Source organism: Balaenoptera physalus (genome assembly GCF_965194825.1).
Source record: "Balaenoptera physalus genome assembly, chromosome: 17".
Taxonomy (NCBI): Eukaryota; Metazoa; Chordata; class Mammalia; order Artiodactyla; family Balaenopteridae; genus Balaenoptera; species Balaenoptera physalus.
The window spans coordinates 42082934-42105770 of record NC_138895.1 but is presented as its reverse complement, the minus strand read 5'-3'; the positions used below and the strand labels follow the sequence as shown (position 1 = coordinate 42105770).

The 22837-nt window shown below is 35.6% G+C and overlaps 1 pseudogene across 1 annotated transcript; it reads right to left on the bottom strand.

Annotated features, from left to right (window-relative positions):
• Positions 1-12613: 12613 nt before the first annotated feature.
• Positions 12614-22285, bottom strand: LOC309646735 (ATP synthase F(0) complex subunit B1, mitochondrial pseudogene; annotated as a pseudogene). The gene is made up of 3 exons: positions 22226-22285; positions 20815-21064; positions 12614-17064 (listed from the first exon to the last, which is right to left on the bottom strand). The product of its transcript is annotated as an ATP synthase F(0) complex subunit B1, mitochondrial pseudogene (transcript).
• Positions 22286-22837: the final 552 nt, after the last annotated feature.

The following is a 22837-nucleotide window of genomic DNA, read 5'->3' as shown; positions in this document are numbered from 1 at the left end:
GAGTTTAAACTCCTATTTGGTTGGTGTTCCACCCTTACCTTTGTTGGTAGCCCAGTTAGCTGCTCTCTTTCTTTCTTTTTATCTCCCAAGCATTGGGAACTTGAAACACTGATGCTGTATCTTGCATTAAAGAGTATTTCCTAGTCCCTTTCTTCTTCTTCTGTACTTCTCAGATTGGTCCATCGAACAGTACTTCCTGTTACTGGATTTCTCCAGGACTTTATCAAGTGTCTCCATTCTCGTGACAGTATAATTTTCTGGATGCCTAGTCATTCATATCATCTTTGGTCTTTATTTCTGAACAAATTTTAGAACTTTTTTCATCTGCTTTCTGTTCTAGGACCTTCACTGATCTTTAATTTAAACATTTCCTTTTTACTCCTTTATTTTTTCCTCCCAGGATTTGTTTTCTCTTAAGGACTATTTTGCCTTATATTCTGGCTCTGCTTGTTTGCTTTCTGGTTTTCTCCTACTTTTATTTCCATTGTTTTACAGTCTTTATCACACTTTCCAATCAAACTAAAAATCCATCTGTAAAGAATTTTATTTCAAAAGTTGTTTACCTCTATTTCATTTCTTTTAAAACTCATATTTATAAACCAGGATTTCTCAACAATCACACTCTTATATTTTGAACCAAATAATACTGAGCTGTGGAGACTGTCCTGTGCATTGTAGGATGCTGCTAAATGCCAATTGAACCCTCCAACAAACACACAGAAATTGTGACAACCAAAAATGACTTCAGATATTGTGGAATATTCTCTGGAGGGCAATATTGTTCCCAGTTGACAACCAATGCTGCAGAGGCTGATAAGGCTAGCTTATTTGAGTTAATTTGGCAGGAACTTAGGAAGGGCCACAGAATCTTGGGTTGAGCCCTGGTTCCTTAATTTATTAGCCAAAATTCTTGAACACATGATTTCATTTGGGCTTTCAGTTTCTTTATCTGTAAAACAAGGTGTGAAAAATTATTCTAACTGGCTCAAAGAATAATCTTGAGGGTCCAGTGAAATAATATGTGTAAAAGCTCACTGCACACTCTGCAACATCAAAATAACAGTTCTTCCCCTAACTTTCTTTTTCCTTTTGGACTATGAACGAAAACAGGGGAAGGAGTCTTTAAAATTATATTGGATGAGACAATGAAGCCTTCTATTTAAGGGGGAAAATTGCCCCAGTTGGCAGGTTAACTAGATTGCCCACCCACTCCTTCCTTTTCTAATTTCCCAGACTATGAAGAAAATACTCAAAGAGCTTTGTTTCCATTGGAAAATTATAAGCGCACAAAGTTCTCTTGGGCTTTCTAATCCCACTTGTCCAATGCAATTGGTATGTCAAAAACCAGAAAGAGTTATGTTTATGATGGTTCAGAGTAAAACTGACATCCTTTAGGCACTGATATTATTTTTATATGGAACAAATAGGTTGAGAGTAAATATAATGTGCTACCCACAGCACTTTAGGTCTAAAACATTTTGCATATAAACATTTTAACACACAATTTTCATCACTTTAAAAGAAAAAGAGTGCATAACATGAAGAAGATATACTTAACTTCTCTCAGAATGAGATTCAAAAACAACATCCTCTGGAAATTTGGTTTTCTCACAGGGTACTCTTGATTACAAAGAGAAAGGTGCCACTTAGTAAGAAAAGAAATTCATTTCCTTGAATTTCATTTTTCCCTTGTTCACATTATATTGCAATTCAGTTGCCACTTTAGCTAAGTGACCCCCTTAAATAATCTCATTTACACCTACACACAGTTTTTTAACTTGGTCTGGATTTCTTATACCAACATGTATTGTTTGTAGATGGAAGTTGCTAAGCTTTTCATTCAATTGGGATAATTTCAAGACCATAATGATACCCCTGAAATAAATTATTTAATATATTTTTTGAAAATAGTAAAGCAACTCTTCTGGGTAATTGATGCGAGGTAAGCTACAGCATTGGTTGTATATTCATTTTTCTTCAATGTATGCAATTATCCACTCAGCCTGTACCCATTAATATTATTTTTCTTCCTAAACTGGAAGTATTTAAAGCCATTAGAAAATAATCCAAAGAATTCTATTTGCTGAATAAATTTTAATTTGCATGGCACCAGGAATTTTTTATTAATGGGAAATAAATTATTGCAATCTTTGGGAAGGAGACAAGTTAATAGCTTTGTGAAAAGCAATGGAGAGAAAATGATCTTGAAAAGGTCAGGTCTCCTGTCACAGTGTCTTCATGCACAATTAAAACAAGTCAAAAAAGTGGCTATATAATCAGGACCATGAATATGCATTATATCCTAATGAGAGTGTGAAGATGTAGCAGGCTTAGTGCTAAAGTCATGGTGGGGTGGTGACATAAAAATGGTAATTTGTGATGTAGTACTTAACTGTGTTTCTCTTCTTACAGAAAACTTAACTCTTTAGTAGCTAGTCCATCCTACCTTGGTGTAATTAAGCTCTTTCTACTTTTCATGGAACAACAACAAAAATAAAATTAAAAGAACAACCCTATTAATTCTGTGAGAGAAAGAAATAGCCAAACATTATCTACTGCCATGTTTGTGTTAATTTAAGGACTAAATTTTTCATTTTGCCATCAATTGCTTTGATCTTTCAAATAGTTGTATATGTCTGTGTGTGTCTGAGCACATGTATAAGTACACTTTAATTCAAAATAAATTTTACTAGTCTTATCCTTTACTAGTCATACCTAAGCTATCCACGTCACCTCTATTTTTTTATCACCCTTCTTCACTCAGTCACCCTAGGATATTGCATGAATCCCTAACAAATGACAAGGAAAAAGAATAGCATCATGCTTTGATGGAATTTTTAAAATCATGAGCAGTTTTTATCTGGAACACCTTATTACATGATATATTGTTTATGAGTGCTCTTTTCTGTAGGAAAAGCCTTTAGAAATGACATAAGCAGAAATAACTGGCTACATCAAGAAGTTAACTTAAGTTCTTAAGTGGTCAATTACCTCTGGGTAATGGCAGCTTCACTGGGTCATTCTGCTGCTGCTCTGTGTGCTATTGAGTCAGTTCTGGCTATTCTACATTTTAATTGAAAAGCAGTATGAACATTCTGATTCAGTGGTCATTTAATAAAAATGGTCACTGAACAATGATTCTGATTAGCTAATGGCAATTTAAAGGTTTATAGAACCTTTCACAATTCTGCCTGCTTATTCTGGAATATTAATAGAAGAACTTGAACTAAGATTTCTGTTTTTATCTTGATAAGAAGGAAAAAATTTTGGAGAAAAGCAGGCGTTTCTCTTCATGCATTTCGGATGGCAACTGTAAATAGATAACTCTGAATGTTTTTGACAATCAAAACCAACATGGGAGGGGTCTTTGTCTCTACCTCTGCTGGAAGTGAACACCAGTCATCCTGTTAGCCTGGTTTCATTTTTCAAAGAATTGTTTCAATGTTTCTACCTAGGATCTCAGTTTATATTCTCTAGTCATTTATACTGTGAGACCTTACCTCTAGGACTCTGTAAAGCTGAGGGGCGACCCTTTCTTACAAATAGTGCAGAATGCTGTGATTTCAGATCAACAAGCCCCCACAAATATTCTTCTATTTGATGCATTTCAACAATTAGAGACTTGTTTATTTGGCTGTTTAAATGTGTGGTCATTAAGAAGAATAATACGTGTTACAGAATGCTACAAAGAATTCTGAAAGTAGGAGCTAAGGATGTTGAAAACAAGTTTCATCCCTTTATAATTTTCCCAAGGGTCAGCCCTAAACATATTCTAAATTGCATAGGACTATGTATTGCATAGTCTTTTTTGTGTAGGACTTAAATACAAGTAGGGTTAAATATTTTCTTTCTTTGCATCAATGCTATTCTTGCCTTATATTAATCATTAAGTACATATTGCTAACTATATAGTACTGATAAGCACAGGAATCAGGAGACTGGAAACAAAAGAAGTGTCTACACTGGAGCAGGTTTTGAAATTGATTCATCCCTAACAATACAGTGATGGAGTATAATTTTTTTAGGGGGGTAGTTAGGTAAACATACTCTGCAATATCCACTAGGTGCAGTCAAAAACAAGCTTGATAATACTTAACTAAGTATAAAACAAAAGCATTATCTGGACTTAGTATCATGACTACCCTGAAATAGAAAACATTAAATAACCCAAAGACCACTCACCTTGAAAGCTCTGGTTTTGGTTTGGTTTGGTTTGGTTTGGTTTTGTGCGTGAGCTTTATTCAAAGGATAATCCCCTTGGACCTTGGTCAGTACCTCTTAACATGTAATATATGCACAAGTCTAAAAGTTGGTTTCCTTGGGCCATTTTGAGGAGTGTGTGTATCAATGTGGATTTAAAGTCATTAAACATGGAGTTTGAGTCCAGTTCTCACATTTAGTTCAATTATAGTTCCATTTCTTAGTAGCTGTTTGACTTAAGCAAGCTGATTAAATTTTGAGCTTAATTATCTTTTTACCAATGAAGAAGTAACAATAGCCACTTCACAGGGCTGTAGCAAAAATATGTCAGTGTCTTAGCAGAGTATCTATTTAATAGCAGAACACTGAGACAGGTTAGTTTCCTTTTTTTATTCTCTCAGTCCGAAGCAGATTAGAAGTAGGACAGCTTCTCCATTGTCCATGGCACTTCCTTATTGATCAAGTCACCCTCATTAATGGGGTTGAGGGGGAGATCCAAAGCCCTGAGGTGTACCACTTCCAATGGTTCCCCAGGAAGAGGCAAAAATGGACATTGCCTGACAACTTCCTCCCTTCCTCATCCTGCAAGATGAAGCTAGAAAGCAGCATGCTTCAATCAACAAGGGAACTGCACAGAGTAGAAACTACATGGAAGCTATATCTGTGCTTCCCCCTCCTTCCAACTACTCCTTTTCCTCCCTTCCCTTTCCCATCCAGACGCCTTGGGAATGTGAAGGGGATGGAAAAATGTCTAGACTCCACAAACAGATCAAACTGTGGTCCTCATCAAACAGAAGGCATAACATCAGATCTTCCTCAACCTTGGCCTAGAAAATTATGGGGAACAGAAGGAAGAAAGGACAACAAAAAATACCCAAAGAAAATAAAATATAAGATAAAAATGGAAATCGTAAGAACTATAGGATGGTATCTATATACACTTATTAGTAGACTAACCGCAAGATTATAAGTTTAATACTAAGTCCAATGAAGGTGGATGATATTTTTTAAATGTTGCTACTGTCATGATAAATTATCAACATACTGATAAATTAAAAATATTTTTTCTAAAACTATACAGTAATTGAATAATAATATGATTTAATTCTCAAATTATTGGTTTAAAAGTCTTGCGTGCCATGAGAACAACTGAATATTTTGCAGGAAGTGGGTCCAACATCACATCATTCACTCATTATGTAGATAGTTATTAAGAGGCCTAAATAGGGAGAAAAGGTTTTAAACAAGCAACCATTTAACTAAATACTACTGAGTAAAAAATTTAAAAATACCTTGGTTCAGATTTTATTATAAAATGTATTTGAAGAAAAGCTGTGTTTTTCCAAACTGTTTTTCCATATCATAATGTATTTACTATTTATAGCACACATGAAATAAGAATTTCCATAGGTATGCTTCCCATTTGAAAGATGAAAACCTTGAGGCAAGGAAATGCTATAAAATTGACCAGACCACCCAGGCAATTAATCTTAGGGCTAGAAATTGATGGAATTTCTCTGTTCCTTAGGCATGATGGAATTTCTCTGTTCTTAGACAACATTAATTGATTATAGGATTTGCCAGAATAAAGTTTAATGTCTAAATAGCAAGTGCCCTATCTGAGTTTTTCATTTTTTAAAGTTACTGATTCAAAATACAATTTAATTTAATGGCTATTTTCTGAGTTCCTATAATGTTGTTGAGCTTAGATGAGGCTAAGGTTTTTGCTATTCCTACAAGAAACTTACAGTCTAATAAAATTCACTAACCTGCAGGTTTATAAAGTACCTTCATGATTATCATTGTTTTCCAAATTCTGCTTAACCAGAAGGCATGTTAAATGAAGTATGACACTTTAAAAATGTATCACAATGCACACATTTTCAAATTTCTGTCTGCTTAAGAATTTCATGGGCTGGTCAGATTTTGATTTAATAAGATCCAAGAATCAGAATGTTCAACAAGTACCTCACGTGATTCTGATGCCTGTGGTGGAGACCCCACTTTCAGAAGATCTGCCTCAACCTCCTTCCTTGTCCTGTGCTCACTCGGCCACTGTGTTATTTCTGATTTAATGTAGGTAGCCAGAGTCTCAGCTGCAGGTTATAGCACTCACACAAATGCTAAAGAAGCACCAATTATAGTGTACAGGGAGGTCTGTATGTTAGGGAAGATTTTTATTTTAAGATGAGATACTATAGTGGAAAGATGAAGACCACAATAGGAAGGAGGCAGGAACACATCTAAAATGGAAGAAACATGTGTTGGAAATGAGGATATAGGACTGATCAGAGTAAAGGCTACGCCAGCATGGAGACAGATCAAAGTCCTTTAAATGTAAGAGAGAAATCACCAAGAGGGAAGGCTGCCCAAACCCTAGATAATCAGGTCAGTTGAATATAGAACCCACTCCCCTTTCTTCCTTCCCCAATCTTAGAAAAAAAGAAAATATTAATGTCAAGGAATGGTGAAATATTTTTCATTTGAATGGACTTCAAAGACTGTTATGTGTTAAACCAATACTAACATAATGAAGGGACATGCTTGATTAGGGCTTCAGCACTAACGTGGCTTCTTCTAGAACAAATTATGGAAGACTGTGACTTAGAAGGACTGTATATATGCCAAATCTCATACCCAAATGACAGAGTTCATTATTTTAATATGCAGGAAACAGAATATCTTTTTGTTGCACAGAAATGTCTTTGCTATGAGTGGTTCATCTGTGTGCAATTTTTTCACATTCAAACCCATTAATTCACTCATTCATTCATTCAAGAAGTATATATTGTGTGTTACTGTGCATGGAATAATAACAGAGAAAGAGGAATTTAAAAATTAAAAGTATGTTTTTTCCTAAAGGAGCTTAAATCTAGATTATAGAAAGGGGACAGATTTTAAAGTAAACCAGTGTAGATAAAAAGGTAATCTCTTTATTGGAGAACTAGACAAAATGTAGAAGAAAAATCACACCTGGTATAAGCCAAAGAACTCAGGGAAGATGGAATTATAATGAAGTAGTTAACCAGGTGGACCAGAAAGACGAAGGTGCGCCAGGCAGCATACATAGTGGCTGCAGGTCAAGGCAGCCTGAGAGAATATGATGTGTTTGGAGGCTTGGAGAGAGATGAGGCTGAATGAATTAGTAGGGACCAGCTTATGGAGGTTCTTGTACACTGTGCAAAGAAGTTTTAAATATTTCTTCTATGGAGAGAGACACTGAGAAAATTTTAAACACAGTTTGACATTGTGTTTTGGGGCCAGAAAGGTCATTCTAGAAAGTTCGTGAAGAAAAGTTGGAATGAGAATAAGTCGCAAAGATTGATCATGAAAGACTTAGTACATCATTATAAAGGTTTTTGAGAGATCATGGAGAGCTACTGAGAGATTTTAAGCAGGTGAGTAATCTTATTAGATTTACATTTTAGAAAGTAATTTTTCCTTTTTTGGAAACAACATGAAGGTGGGGTTGAAGGCGACAAGACTAGCTCGTGGAATGGGCAGGTGTGAAGTGGGGACAGTGAGGGGGAGGAGACAGATACCTGAGCTCTTCGTGAGATAAAAGCCACTGAACTTGGCCTTGGTTGGATTTGGTGTGTTAGAGAGAGCCAAGTAGAGGATGACTCTTAGTACTTCTAGATTTCAAAAATCTGGGTGCTTCCATATGCCAAATATAGGCAGATTTTGAGGGGAAAGAGTATGAGTTAGTTTTTTAGATCTGTAGAGTTTAATGAGACTTGGAAAATTCAATTGCTATTTGAGGCAGATTTGCCACAAAGCTGATGAAACTTAAGTTTCAGGGCCCCTCCCTCATACAGATCCCTTCCAAGGTCCCAAAAGCTAACCTAGCAAAATTGTATTTATAGTTTTATTTTCTATAAAGAGAGCCTCAAAAGGATAATTTTCAGGTTCCACAAACCTGGATCTTCCCCTCCTAAGAGACAAATGACACTGTGAATCTAAACCCATGCAGAGAGAGGGGTGGAAGGGGGCAGCGTGTACAGAGGGAAATGAAAATGTTATTGTGTTGGTGGCTGCTTGAAATAAATGAGCAATCAGCTCTGCTTTAACTATTTGTTTGATGTAAAGATATTTGTTTTAATAGATATTTGATATACATAAGGTTTAAAGCATGTAGTGATACTGATCCCTACATGCCATTTTCACAAATTCTTTCTGGAATGTTGTAAAAGTATCACTGGATTGATGAGTAATTGGGTAGAGAAACTTTAAAATTCCCTTGAGCTTAGAAATTTCATGACTGGCACAACATGGTGGTTATGCTCTGTGGCCCAGTCATTCCAAACCACTTGTAGTTCCTGGGAAATGTTAGTTTGTCTGTTCTTTTCCTAGTACACTTGACAGAAACCTATTCGTTTCTTATACCAAGTTTCTTCTGACCACTTCTACCCCAGAGAACTGGCACTTTCTCTTTCATGCCCCTGTACCTATTACTAGCAAATTACTTATAACACTTTACTGCTCTTAAATTTTATGTCCCTCAATTATATAGAACAGGGGTCATCAGACTGTAGCTCAGAGGCAAAATCCAGTTCACCATCTGTTTCTGTAAATATAGTTTTATTGGAAGACAGTCACATCAACACATTTATGTATTTTCTCGGGATGCTTTTGTGCTATATATAGACAAAGTTGAGTAATTGTGACCGTGGCTTTATGGCCAACAAAGTTTAAAATATGTACTACCTGGCCCTTTACAGAAAAGAAGTTCACCAACTCCTGATATGAAGAATTCTTTGAGAGAAATTAACACGATGTATTCTTTTTCTGTATCCTCAATATTTAGCAAGTTCCTGGAATAAAGGAGGTACTCAGTAAATATTGAGACAAACAATTTCATCACCATCATCCTTCTCATCACATTGGACAGTTACATATAAGTGTACAATTTTCCAAAATGTTTAAAAATAATCAGAGGTGTTTCCAAAAAGGACAATGAAAGCCACTGAATTGGGGGGATTTGGGAGATTTTGGAGACTCAAATTGAATAATTGAGTTAAGCATGATGGTCTCCAGAAAGCAAGAAGAATGTAAACAAAACAAGGATGAGGTCAAAACATGTGGGATGAGTAGAGCACCTTCAACCTTTCTCATTTTCTCTCTGTCTCTCTTTCTCTGTATCTCTGTCTCTGTCTCTCTCCTTTCCTTCAGAAATTCATAGATATATACACAAACACACACACTAAAAATTGATTTCAACCTATTTATCATCAAGAGAATAAAAGAAGAGAGGGAGAACTTAAAAAGAGGGTCTATGACCATTAACAAAAGACTTTCTAAATGATAATCTAGTGGATTTCATGATCAGATTTATGGTGATTTTTTTCCAGAAGCCCAGAAGTGTCATCTACACTAATAAGGCCTTCTGTTTATCAACAAATTATTCTATTTGGTATCCTGACTTTTGAAGAAATGCAGACACAGGTGCAAGAAATTTGTCAGTCTTTGCAGACTGTTTGGCCATTTGAAATGCAAACAATAAAAGGAATTAAAATATAAACATCAACTGTATTTTGCTTTATTGAATTCACAATTCAAAAGCTCATAATGTCAACAATGTTGACATAATTAAATAACATAATTAAAACAATTTTAGAATTAAAATATGCTGGCTTCTTTGATGATTACAAAGATTATATCTTGGAAAGAGGGCAAAATAAATGGGGACTACTCTTTTTAAGCTTATAAATTACAAAGTTGAAAGTCAATTTATGAATAAAAAGTCAGCACAAACTTTGAAGAAATTTATCTACTTCCCAAATACAATGTATAGTACAGTTCTAACATTTATACATCAATATAAAAATTACAGTCAACATTTAGGCCAAAGGTCTAAAGTTACAGGTTTTAAGGGTGGACAGAGGCAAAATTATTCCTTAGAAATAATTATCCCTCTCTTGTTAAATCTCCTTCTTACTCCTCAGTAATGGCTAAGAGGCTGTGGTAGATTATTTGCAAAAATGACCACAAATCTCTCTTCCTTAGACATGGGTCCCCTTGCAGTGTGGCTTTGCCACTCTTCTCATGAGGAGGTGGGATCTAATTCCCCTTCCTTGGAATCTGGACTGACCTTGTGACTAGCTTTGATTAACGGAATGTGGTGGAAGGAAAGCTGTGTGACTTCCAAGTGTCTGTCTGAAAAGACCTTGCAGCTTCTGCCCTTGCAGAAGCTGAGACCCCCATACTGTGAAAATTCCAGAGACGCAAAAACATGGAGAAAGAGTCCCAGCTATTGCAACCATCCCAGCCACTTAGCCCGATCCTTCAACTGTCTGAAGCCTCATGAGTGAGCTAGGCAAGAACAGCAAAAGGACTGCCCAGTTAACACAAGTAATAACTTGTTGAAGTTTTTCAGCCACTATGGTTTGCGGCTGGTTTGTTATGCTGCAACAGATAACTGATACAGGGGTCAAGACTACTTTAGAGACTACACAGGACTTACCACCATTTATCCTGACTATCCATGTGAGAGTGGTAGAAGCAGCTGCAGCACTCATTTTTACAGTGTTCATGATATTTTTAAATGCCAAACTATCATTATCTTTATTGGAACAATGTTATATTTTTTGTTTATTAAAAAACCTAAAACTTAAATCATTTATTCCTTGAGACTTACTCAGAAAATCAATGTTACAATAAAATTCTGGTTCCAACAAGTTTGCCCTCATTTGGAAAGTATTCTGAACATATCTTTTCATGTGCTTAAAATCTAGTTATCTCCTTATTTTAATTTTCATTTCTTAAGTTGATTGGGAATCTCTTATCTTTTATATTTATAATTCATTTTTATTTCCCCAGAGTCAATTTCGACCACCATCAATTCCAAGGTCTCTGCTGGAGTGGTCTTAGAATGGAGGTGTGTGATAGTACTGAAAGCAGGGGGAAAGTACCATTGGGGACTAGCAGGGGAGAAAAGAAGAGAAGTAGATTCAGGGAACCAATTCTCAACCTTCTGAATTCTGATAAATTCCTTTCCTCAAGGACTGAATTCCTTTGGAATCCTTCTCTTTCACTTGCTAAACCTTCCAGGTCTTGACTTTATTTGTTAGGACCTGGCCTACTCCTCTCCAGTAAAATTTGTCTTAATCAAAACGTGCTTCACCAAATATCCTACCTAAAGAGACTCAGCTAGGGAGACTCAGGCCTGAGATATGGTCTTGAGCAGACATCTTTTCAAGGACAGTAGTAACTAATAAGTCAGAGTAGAAAATTATGGATATTGTATCTGACTTTTTTTCCTGCTCTTTCAACATTGGATAAATAAATATAAAATTCTGGCATGCTCACTGTGCCCCAACATTAAAATCAGTAAGAAAAGCTTGTTCACTGCTGTCAAGAGATGAATTCAATTTGAATTTTAAAGTTTACCACTTCCATAGGGTTTTGGCTCACCTCTAGTTATAGCCTCTAGCTTGTTTCCTCATCAGCCAGCTCCCTCCACCCCCAACACTACCACCAACCACCATTCCACATTTGGCTCTTTGAGCAATCCATGACCATCACTCAGTCTCACATGTGGAAGGGGATAAGGCATGAACCAATCCTCCAGGCCCTGTGAGAACACTTCACAATTTTTGACTTCCTGTCATTGAGATTTATACAGCATCCTTGCTTCTGCTTGATCAAGAGTGTGTCCATATGTCTTCTATCTCCCACAGCCCATCAAGTCCCCAAATAATATAATAACTATCACTTCTGAGCATTTACTATGTGCAAGGCACTGTTCTGAGAGTTTTATAAGTACTCACATTAAATATTTACATCAGCATTGTTATTATCATATTGTCACCCTTAAGTTCTGTGACAATGTGTTTAGTAGCTATTCTTTATAATATGAAGCTACTTACACCAATTTTCCTCTGCCTGGGGGCTTTACCTAAAATCCCAAATACTTATTACAAAAGCGTAAGAAATATTTTTTCCCTCCCACAGCCTTTTAGAGAATCACAATACACATTAGCATGGTGAAAGTCTTGAGAAGTCTTATAGTTATTTTTTCAATTTGTTTAATCTTATTTAACTCATTGCTTCCTAAACTTATTTACCATGGAAACTTTCTCCTTAGTCATTTAACAGTTTTGCAGACACATTTTGAAAATGGTAAATTCTATAAATATAATCAGCAAAACAGTGGGATTCTGATAACAATTTCTATTTCCTCTTCATGCAGAGCTGGTGAAAACTCCTCAGCAGTATGGCAAAAAGAATAGCTCATGTTCTGGTTTTATCTGGATCATTCTCCATTTTTTATTTGTTAATATCCCTCACTTTTCTAGATCTTTGCTGGTCTATGATAGAAAGTCATTATTTCATATGGAGGCCCTTAATCTTAGTCATCATGTATAATTTATTAAAGGTTCATTTTAAGGGCATGAACAAGAGGTCTCTTAAACTGCCCAGAGGTGGTTGGCCTCTGTTTCTTGGATATTGCAACTCTTTTTTCTAATTAGAGTGATCTGTTTGTTATCTGCTCCTGGGTTCTGGGTGATCTTTTTTCTCTTTGTGATGCAGGGACGGTGTAGTCTTTAAATCTCCTTTTGGCAGGAAGCATAACTTTCTGATATAAATCTGAACTGGAAAATGTGTCTCTCCTTAGGCAATGACATGCAGATACCAGAACACTTCCTTTTGAACACTTGCTTGTAACAACTAAAAGAGGTGGGGTAAGGGATGAGGTATCTACTCTCAATATTCCCAGTGATTTTTGTCTCTGTTTGAGGACAGAATACCCAGAAAACATGCTATATGTATGACATTCTCCATTGTCTGACAGTAATCTCTTATAGAAATAGGCCAGGCCAATCTATAAAAACATTGGTGCATTTTTGAAACTGTTAGGAAAAGAACCAAGGGAGCCACTACAAGTCCTTTGACAGATATAACTCCTGGCGTTTGAATCTTACTCTGTGGTTTTGTTTGCAGTCAATTTAAGGTCATTTTGATCCACTTAGTGCCAGGAATGGTTGTGCCTATATTGCATGTCTGAAGTAGCAGAAATTTTCTCAAGAAATATGAAATCAAAAAGGAAGGAATTTTTGTCATTCTGCAATAGTCTTCTTGGGGTGCTCTTCTAAGAGAGCACTCTAAGGCAACATTGTCCAAAAGAAGTTTCTACAATATGGAAAATCTTCTATAATCTGCATTCTTCAATACAGTAGCTAATAGTCACATGTAGCTATTGAGCATATGAAATGTGGCAAGTGTATTGGAAAAAAATGAATTTTAAATTTCATTTACTTTTAATTAAATTTAAATTCATATAGGCACATGTGGCTAGTGCTACTGTTTTGAACAGTGCAACTCTAAAATGCTTACAGCACAAGTAGTCAGTAGAACTGTCAAATCAAAAACATCCATTACTTTGATTTTCCAAAATTAATAAAATTAAAGGAAAAACACACAGATCAAAATCTGTAGTGTACAATCCATGTTTCTGTTTATAGTAATGTTTATGTGTGAATTATCTGTGTGTGAGACATAGCAACTATAGGTCATCAAAAAGATAGAGTATCTAGTAGGCATCATGCCTGGTACTAGGTACAGGAGAAAATAGGAGACATCAAGGTAAACAAAGTTGTGAAGAGCAATTTATAGCATCTGGGATGAATTGGTCATGAAATAAGAAACAAAACAAGCAAAATAGTAAATAACTCACTAAAGGAAAATGTTATATACTAAAAAGCAAAACGTTTAAACGATTTGGGGTTTCCTTCACTGACCACAAAACAAAAAATGAAAACATAGAGTTAGTGAAAAGAAAGTCTAAATTCTGGACTTGTTTTGTGAGGATCTCCTGTCCCTGTTCTTACGTCCTACCAAATAAAGTTCAACATCCAGATCTTGATTGAATGTTTCTGGATTCTAGAGGGTCCAGAAGTCAACCCATTCAACAAAAATAAGGTCTTCCCAAAGACTCCTGAAACTTAACTTTAGCCTGGATTGACCCAGGTTTAACTTTCAGTCATTTGTTTTCTTGTAACTTTAGCATGCTGCAAAACAAAATTGAAATGTCAATAAAAAACATATATTGCCAAATACATTGGAACATTAAAAAGGCCACAGGGGAGAATTTGACAACTAGTGATAAAGTTAAATTTGAAGTACATAAGTACATACAATTGGCTGAAGTAAGTATAATTTACTTGTCAATATAACAGTCCTTAAAAAGATCACATTATCAGGAGGTTATAAACTATTACACTAAGGTTGAGTTATAATATTCTTTCTAAACATTAGCAGAGTAAATTGAACTGGATGAAGCAAAGAAATGTACAATGTGGAGGAGGGAGAGGGATGGACTGGGAATTTGGGGTTGGTAGATGCAAACTATTACATTTAGAATGGATAAACAACAAGGTCCTACTGTATAGGACAGGGAACTATATCCAATCTCCTGGGATAAACCATAATGGAAAAGAATATTTTTTAAAAAGTCTGTGTGTGTAAAACTGAGTCACTTTGCTGTACAGCAGAGATTGGCACAACATTGTAAATCAGTTATACTTCAATTTAAAAAAAAAAAGAAATGTACAGATGTGAAAAAAAAAAGATGAAGAAAAAGTAAAATGTAATACAGGAAAAATAAGTTAGTTGAAAATATCAAAGCAAAATAGCCAGACTCCAGCGAGAAATGAATTCTTTGATGTGTTGTATCCATTATCTGATTTTGGATTTAAATACAAAGTAAAAATATGAGAAAAGCTTTGACATCATAATGTATTCTCTTTGCAGATATCTGAATTGATTCTTACATGATATGATAAATATCTGTGAATAAAAAACCCACATGGCTTCTAGTTTTATCTCCTCAGCCAGTTATTAACGAATCTTTTCTAAAGTCCAACATTAAATGGATACCAAAAAACCTAGCTTCATTTATTTTGCTCTGAATGACATTTAATAATTTTAAAGTTTTTAACATGAAGACTTTTCTTATACTTTTGTTTAAATGCTATTTGATTTTACTTTATCTTATTAAATACCCTTAGTACACCCCTTAATGTGTCTATGTATTTTTTGCCTTCTTTTTAAGTGATTTATTGAATTGATTTCTTTCTTTCTTTTTTTCTTTTTTGTATTGAAGTAGAGTTAACTGCCAATCTTATATTAGTTTTGGGTGTACAAAACTGTGATTCCATACTTTTATAGATTATGCAAAATACAAAGTTATTACCCTATTACTGTGTGCTGTACACTATATCCTTCTGACTTATTTATTTTATAACTGATAGGTTGAAACTCTTAGACCCTTCACCTATTTCATACATCCCCTCACCCATTACCCTCTGGCAACTACTAGATTGTTCTCTGTGTTTGTGAATCTATTTCTGTTTTATTATATTTGTTTGTCTTGTTTTTCAAGTTCCACATATAAATGAGAACATACAGTATTTGTCTTTCTCTGTGTGGCTTATTTCACATAAATAAAGCCCTTTAGGCCCATCCGTGTTGTCAAAAATTGTAAAATTTCATTCTTTTTTATGGCTAATAATAACCACATCTTCTTTATTTATTCATCTGTCAATGGACACTTAGGTTGCGTCCATATTGTGGCTATTGTATTGAATAAATATTGCTGAAATGAACATAGGAGTGCATTACCTTTTCAAATTAGTGTTTTCATTTTTCAGATAAGTACCCAGGAGTGGAATTCTGGATTGTATGGAAGTTCTATGTCTTTGTTTGTTTGTTTGTCACTTTATTGCAAGATGGTTGAATTAATTAAAAATTTAAACTATAACTTGATAATCTTTAGTCCGGTACCAAATTTTATTCAAAGCAAACTGCTTATTCAGAAGTGATCATGGAACAATTCAATGTAGAGCAAGAAGGATGAGAGAAACATCTTACTGGCCAATAGATTGTTTTATTTCTCACATTATATGAAACTCAAACTTTTCATTTTTAGGAAACGTCAACTCTAACTTCAGTAGACAGCAATATACAAAGATTCTGTCACATAGGCTAGTTTCCATTTAGTCAGTCAACTATTTCTAGCTCTCTCAGTTGGTATAGATGCATTTACAGAACTGGCTGTGCTTTAGTCTTCTTTGCGAGCAGCTTTAGATGTGCAATGCATTTGTCAATTGTCTCCTTCTCCTCCTGTGCAGAGATGCTCTGCACCACATGCTTCTCCACCCAGTCTATCATGTGCTCTTGTTCCTTTTGACACATCATATTCTGCACAGAGATATGATAGTCCAGGCGATTCTTTACCTCCTTGTATACTCTATGCAACTGTTCCTGTTAAGTAACCTCCAAGGCCATAGCAATGTTATTCCTCTGGACATCAAAAAAGTAATGGAGCTTTAGAACCAGTGCCTGCTGTGACTTCTTCAGATCAATCACATCCCGGATTTGTTTGATGGAAGACTGTTTTGCCTCTTCCAGTTGGGCAATTTTTTGCTCATTGACTTTATCAGCAAATTCCCCAATAGAGGCACCATATTTTTTAACTACATAGACAAGCAATCCTATTGTTGATATTGTGGAGAAAGTCTCTGGAGTTATCACGTATATTTCTTTGGAGAGTAAATAAGATAAGCCCAGTTCTGAGCACATAGGGTCCTGTTACACCAGTTTCAGGGTAAAGGAACTGGAAGAACTCCTCAGGGATCAACCCAAAATGAACTTTTCCTCCATATTCAGGAAGAGGTGGTACAGGGGCAAGACTTGGCAGCCCTGTATGAAAGATCCTTATTGCCTGTAATACCCCTGGACTGAGGAGGGCTGTGTTCTTCAAAGAGGGTACTGCTGCAGCAGCAGCAGAAAGTACCACCCGGTAGCATCTACACAGCAGTCTTGGTGCCCCAGTAGCAGTTCTATTATTAATTTTTGAGGAAACTCCATAATGTTTTCACAATTGAGTATGATGTTAGCTGTAGGGTTGTCATAAATGGACTTTATTATATTGAGGTATATTCCCTCTATACAATTTTTGTTGAGAGTTACTTTTTTTTATCATGAATGGATGCTGAATTTTATCAAATGCTTTTTCTGCATTTATTTAGATGATCATGCGATTTTTATCCTTTGTTTTGTTAATATGGTGTATTGCATTGATTGATTTGTGGATATTGCACCATCCTTGCATCTCTGAAATAAACCCCACTTGATCATGATGTATGAATCTTTTAATGTATTGTTGAATTCGGTTTGCTAATATTTTGTTGAAAATGTTTGCATCTATGTTCATTGGGGATACCGCCTGTGATTTCTTTCTTTTTTTTTTTTTTTTGGTAAGGTTTTTGGTTTTATTATCAAGATAATGCTGGATTTGTAGAATGAATTTGGGACTTCCCTGGTGGTGCAGTGGTTAAGAATCCATCTTCCAGTGCAGGGGACATGGGTTCGAGCCCTGGTCCTGGAAGATCCCACATGCCGTGGAGCAACTAAGCCTGTGTGCCACAACTACTGAGCCTGTGCTCTACAGCCCAAGAACCATAACTACTGAGCCCATGTGCCACAACTACTGAAGACAGCGCTCCTAGCACCCTTGCTCCACAATAAGAGAAGCCACATGATGAGAAGCCCTCACACCACAACAAAGAGTAGCCCCCATTCGCCACAACTAGAGAAAGCCCATGTGCAGCAACAAAGACTAAACGCAGTCAAAAAATAAATAAATAAATAAAATAAAATGTAAAAATATATATTATTTAAAAAATTATATGTTTTAAAAAAAAGAATGAGTTAGAAGTGTTCCCTCCTCTTCAATTTTTTAGAACTCGGTTGAGAAAAATATGTGTTAACTCGTCTCTTTAAATGTTTGGTAGATCTCCTGTGAAGCCATCTGGTTCTGAACTTTGGTTTATTGGGAATTTTTTGATTATTGATTCAATTTCAATACTGGATTTTCTATTTTTTCCTGATTCAGTTATGGAAGATTGTATGTTTCTAGAAATTTATCCATTTCTTCTAGGTTGTCCAATTCAATGTCATATAATTGTTGGTAGTATTTTCTTATGACTGTATTTCTGTGACATCAGTTGTAACTCCTCTTTCATTTCTAATTTTCTTTGTGTTCTCTCTCTTTTTTTCTTGATATGAGTCTGGCTAAAGGTTTATCAATTTTGTTTATCTTTTCAAAGAATCAGATGTTAGTTTCATTGGTCTTTTCTATTGTTTTTGGTCTCTATTTTATTTATTTCCACTCTGATCTCTATTATTTCCTTTCTTCTACTAACTTTGGGCTTTGTTTTCTGTTTTTGTTTTTTTTCTAATTTCTTTGAGTGTAAATTTAAGTTGTTTATTTGAGATTTTTTCTTGTTTCTTGAGGTAGCCTTGTATAGTTACAAACGTCCTTATTAAAAATGCTTTTGCTGCATCCCATAGATTTTGGAAAGTTGTGTTTCTATTTTCATTCATCTCAAGGTATTTTTGATTTTCTCTTTTATTTCTTCATTGACCCATTTATTTTTTAGTAGCATGCTGTTTAGTCTCCAAGTGTTTGAGGTTTTTCCACTTTTCTTCCTGATATTGACTTCTACTTTCATAACATTGTTGTTGGAAAAAATGCTTGATATGATTTTAATCTTCTTAAATTTATTGAGACTTGTTTTGTGGCCTAGCATGTGATCTGTCCTGGAGTATCTTCCATGTGCACTTGAATAGAATGCATGTTCTGCTGTTTTGGATGGAATGTTCTGTAGATGTCTATTAAGTCCATCTGGTCTAATGTGTCACTTAAGGCCAATGTTTCCTTACTGAGTTTCTGTCTGGATGATTTATCCATTTTTGTAAGTGGAGTATTAAAGTCTCCTGCTATTATTACATACTGTCGATTTCTCCCTTTATGTCTGTTAATATTTGCTTTATGTACTTAGATGCTCTTATATTATGTCCATATATATTTACAAATGCTATATCCTCTTTATGGATTGACCTCTTTATCATGATGTAATGCCCTTTTGTCTTTTGTTATAGCCTTTGTTTTAAAGTCCACTTTGTCTGATAGGAGTATGGCTACCCCAGCTAGCTTTCTTTTCATTTCCATTTACATAGAATATCTTTTTATATCCCCTCACTTTCAGTCCGTGTGTGTGTTTAGCTCTTAAGTGAGTCTCTCGTAGGCAGCATATAGATGGGTCTTCTTTTTAATCCATTCAGCTACCCTGTGTCATTTGATTGGGGCATTTAGTCCATTTACATTCAAAGTGATTATTGAAAAGTGTGTATTTATTGCCCTTTTGTTACTTGTTTTCTGATTGTTTTTGCAGTTCTTCTCTTCTTTTTTTAGTCTCTTCCCTTGTGATTTGATGATTTTTGTTAATGTAATGTTCGGGCTCCTTTCTCTTTGTGTGTGTGTATGTATTGTAGGTTTTTGGGTTTTCGTTACCATGAGGTATGTTTATATGTAGATTAAAAACATATGTATATATACATATGTAAATGCACATATATATTTAAGCCAATAGTTGTTTAAATTCAAACGCATTCTAAATGCTCTACATTTTTCACTCCCTCATCCAAATTTTATGTTTTCTTATGTATCCCTTAACTACTTACTGCAGTTATTGTGATTTTATGACTTTTGTCTTTTAACCTTCCTACTAGCTTTTTAAGTGGTTGATCCACTGCCTTTGTTATATATTTGCTTTTACTGGCAAGATATTTTTCCTTTGCATATAAACACATTTCTTATTATGGCCTATTATTTTCCACTTAAAGAAGATCCTTTAACATCTCTTGTAAGGCCAGTTTAGTAGTGATGAACTCTTAGTTTTTCTTGTCTGGGAAACTCTTATCTCTCCTCAATTCTGAATGATAACCTTGCCTGAATGATATCCTAGGTTGTAGGTATTTTTCCTTTCAGTATTTTAACTATATCATGCCATTCCCTTTTGGCCAGCAAAGTTTCTGCTGAAAAATCAGCTGATTGCCTTAAGGAGTTCCTTTGTATGTGACTCTGTTTTTCTCTTGCTGCCTTTAAAATTCTCTCTTTAACTTTAAATTTTGCCATTTAAATTGTGATATGCCTTGGTGTGGATGTCTTTGGGTTCATCTTGTTTGGGACTCTCTATGCTTCCTGGACCTGGATGTCTGTTTCCTACTGCAGGTTAGGGAAATTGTTCACCATTTAGTCATCTCATATGTTTTCTGCCCCTTTCTCTCTCTCTTCTCTTTCTGGAACTACTGTAATGTGAATGTTAATATTCTTGATGTTGTCCCTAAAGTCCCTTAAACTATCCTCATTTTTTCAAATTTTCTTTGTACTGTTCTGATTGGGTGATTTCTGCTATTCTCTCTTCCAGGTTGCTTATGCATTTTTCTGTATCATTTAATCTGCTGTTGATTACCTCTAACCTATTTTTCATTGTATTTATTGTATTTTTCAAATTTGATAAGTACTTTTTAAAAAATTTTCTATTGAAATTCTCACTGTGTTCCTCAATTCTTCTTCCAAGTCAGTGAACATTTTTGTGGCAGTTCCTTTGAACTCTTTATCAGGTAAATTACTTATCTCCATATCAATAGTTCCCCTGCCGCACCTCCCAGGGGATTTATCTTGCTCTTTCACTTGGAACATATTCCTGTTTTCTCATTTTGTTTGACTTTTTGTGTTTCTCTCTATAAGTTAGACAAAACAGTTACCTGTCCCAGTCTTGAAGATGTGTCCTTGTGTAGGAGCATCGCTATGTAGACTGAGTGTGTCTGGTGGCTTTAGAAAGAGTGCTGGATCTAAAGCAAGCCGCAGCTGGGGCCTCTTCTGGTGCATGCCAAGGCCATCACCTTGGTGTGTCTGGGAAAGGGATCTGGAGCTGGAGGGGTTAAAGCCAAAGCCTGACACAGGCTGGGGCTTCTCCTGGGGTGCATCCAGGGCTGCTGCTTTGGTGGAAGGTGGCTAGAGCCAAAGCCCAACACCAGCTGGGGCTTTTCCCAGAGTGTGCTGGGAGCCACTACTTTGGCAGTGGTGTTGGAGCCAGAGCCTAGTGTGGGCTAGGGTGCATGCTGGAATAGCCATGGAAGGCTGGCTAGAGTGTCAAGCACTTTTCAATCTGATGCCTGTGTGCTGGGACTCAGAGCAAGTAAATTTGTCTGTGTGCCCTTTAAGAGTAGATTCTGTTTTCTACAGCCCTCTGGCTTTCCTGATCCTAAGCCCTGCTGGTTTTCAAAACCAGTTAGGGGGGAGTTGTCTTTCATGTACTGATCCCAGGGCTAGGGTGCCCAAAGTGGACTCTAACCTCTCACTCCTTAGGGAGGACCTCCAAGTTTGAGATATCTCCTTTCACTTTGTGTTGCCTACTGGGGGTGTGGGTCTTGACTAAATTGCTTCTCTTCCCCTCTTACCTGTCTCAGTGTGTTTTTTTTTTTCTTTATGTCCTTAATTGTAGAACAGCTGTTCTGCTAGTCTTTAGATCATTCTCAGAGAGACTTTTTATATACAAACTTGTAGTTTTGATGTGTCAAAACTAGGAGGCGGTGAGCTCACAGTCTTCCTTCTCTACCGTCTTGATCCTGCCTCAGTGTGTCTATGTTGAAATGCTAGGAGGACTACTTAACTAGTTTATTAAGCTCCTTTTCTCAGAAAAAAAAAGTCCTATTACATTGTATTTAGTTTCCCACTGTAAATTTGTCCCCAAACTCTCTCTTTCCGAGTATTTACATTCTGGTATGTAAGACACAGGATACAAAGTTATTTTTCAACATTTTGAGTTTGTCCTGTTCTAAACATGTAAAATGATGAGGGAACTTCACATCTCAACTACTTACCCAAGGAATACCCAAGATTTTGTTTTATCTGTTTGTTTGTTCAGCTATTGCTTTCATTGAGCCCTATCAGTTGTTTGGTTACCTGAAATCCTCTTACCAGCAGCTCTACGGTTTGATTTTTTGGTCAATTCCCTGAGTAAATTTAGGTGTATTGCCCAATGAGAAAATGATGCCTCCCTCATTCTCACCTAACAAAAGAAGGAGTCATGCCAGTCCAAGTTATTGTAAATTGAGACAGGGTATAAGAAACCTGAAGTGATTCTAGCACCTAGAGATGAGTTATCTGTCTTACCTTGAAGCCCTGAAACTTCTGAGTATTTTGCTTAGCTACAGAGGTTGTGGCCAGCACCATGGACTGTAGGCCGCTAATAACCCATATAATTTTGTTGCATATACAAATTACAGTCATGTGTAGAGTATTATAAAAATATTTTATTTTTTTATGTTTAAAAACCTATAAATTTATTGTTTGTTAGTATAAATATTTTATTATGAATTCGTTTTTTATGTTCATCCTTTATATCCTGGAATCACTACAGCATAAACTATTATATAAGCTCAGCTATATGGATCAACTATCCTTACCCAACTACTTGAAAATATCTAATGTACTGATGGTTTTTATTTTAGGCTTTTCTCAAAGCAGATTCAAATGTTATTTTCTACCTTTGCCAATCTTTGGACATTTTAACATTATTGCTTTACAAGAATCTCCTTCATCTTAAATAGCTATAAATTATTAGTCCATTAATTGGATGTGATAAAGAACTTCCATCAGTTAAAAATATAAATCTTATTGACACAGGGACACAAGAATTATTCATTTGAATATTGCCAACTATTACCCTTCACACATACATCAGAAAGCTGTGTTCTCACTCTCTAATTTAAATGCAATTGATAA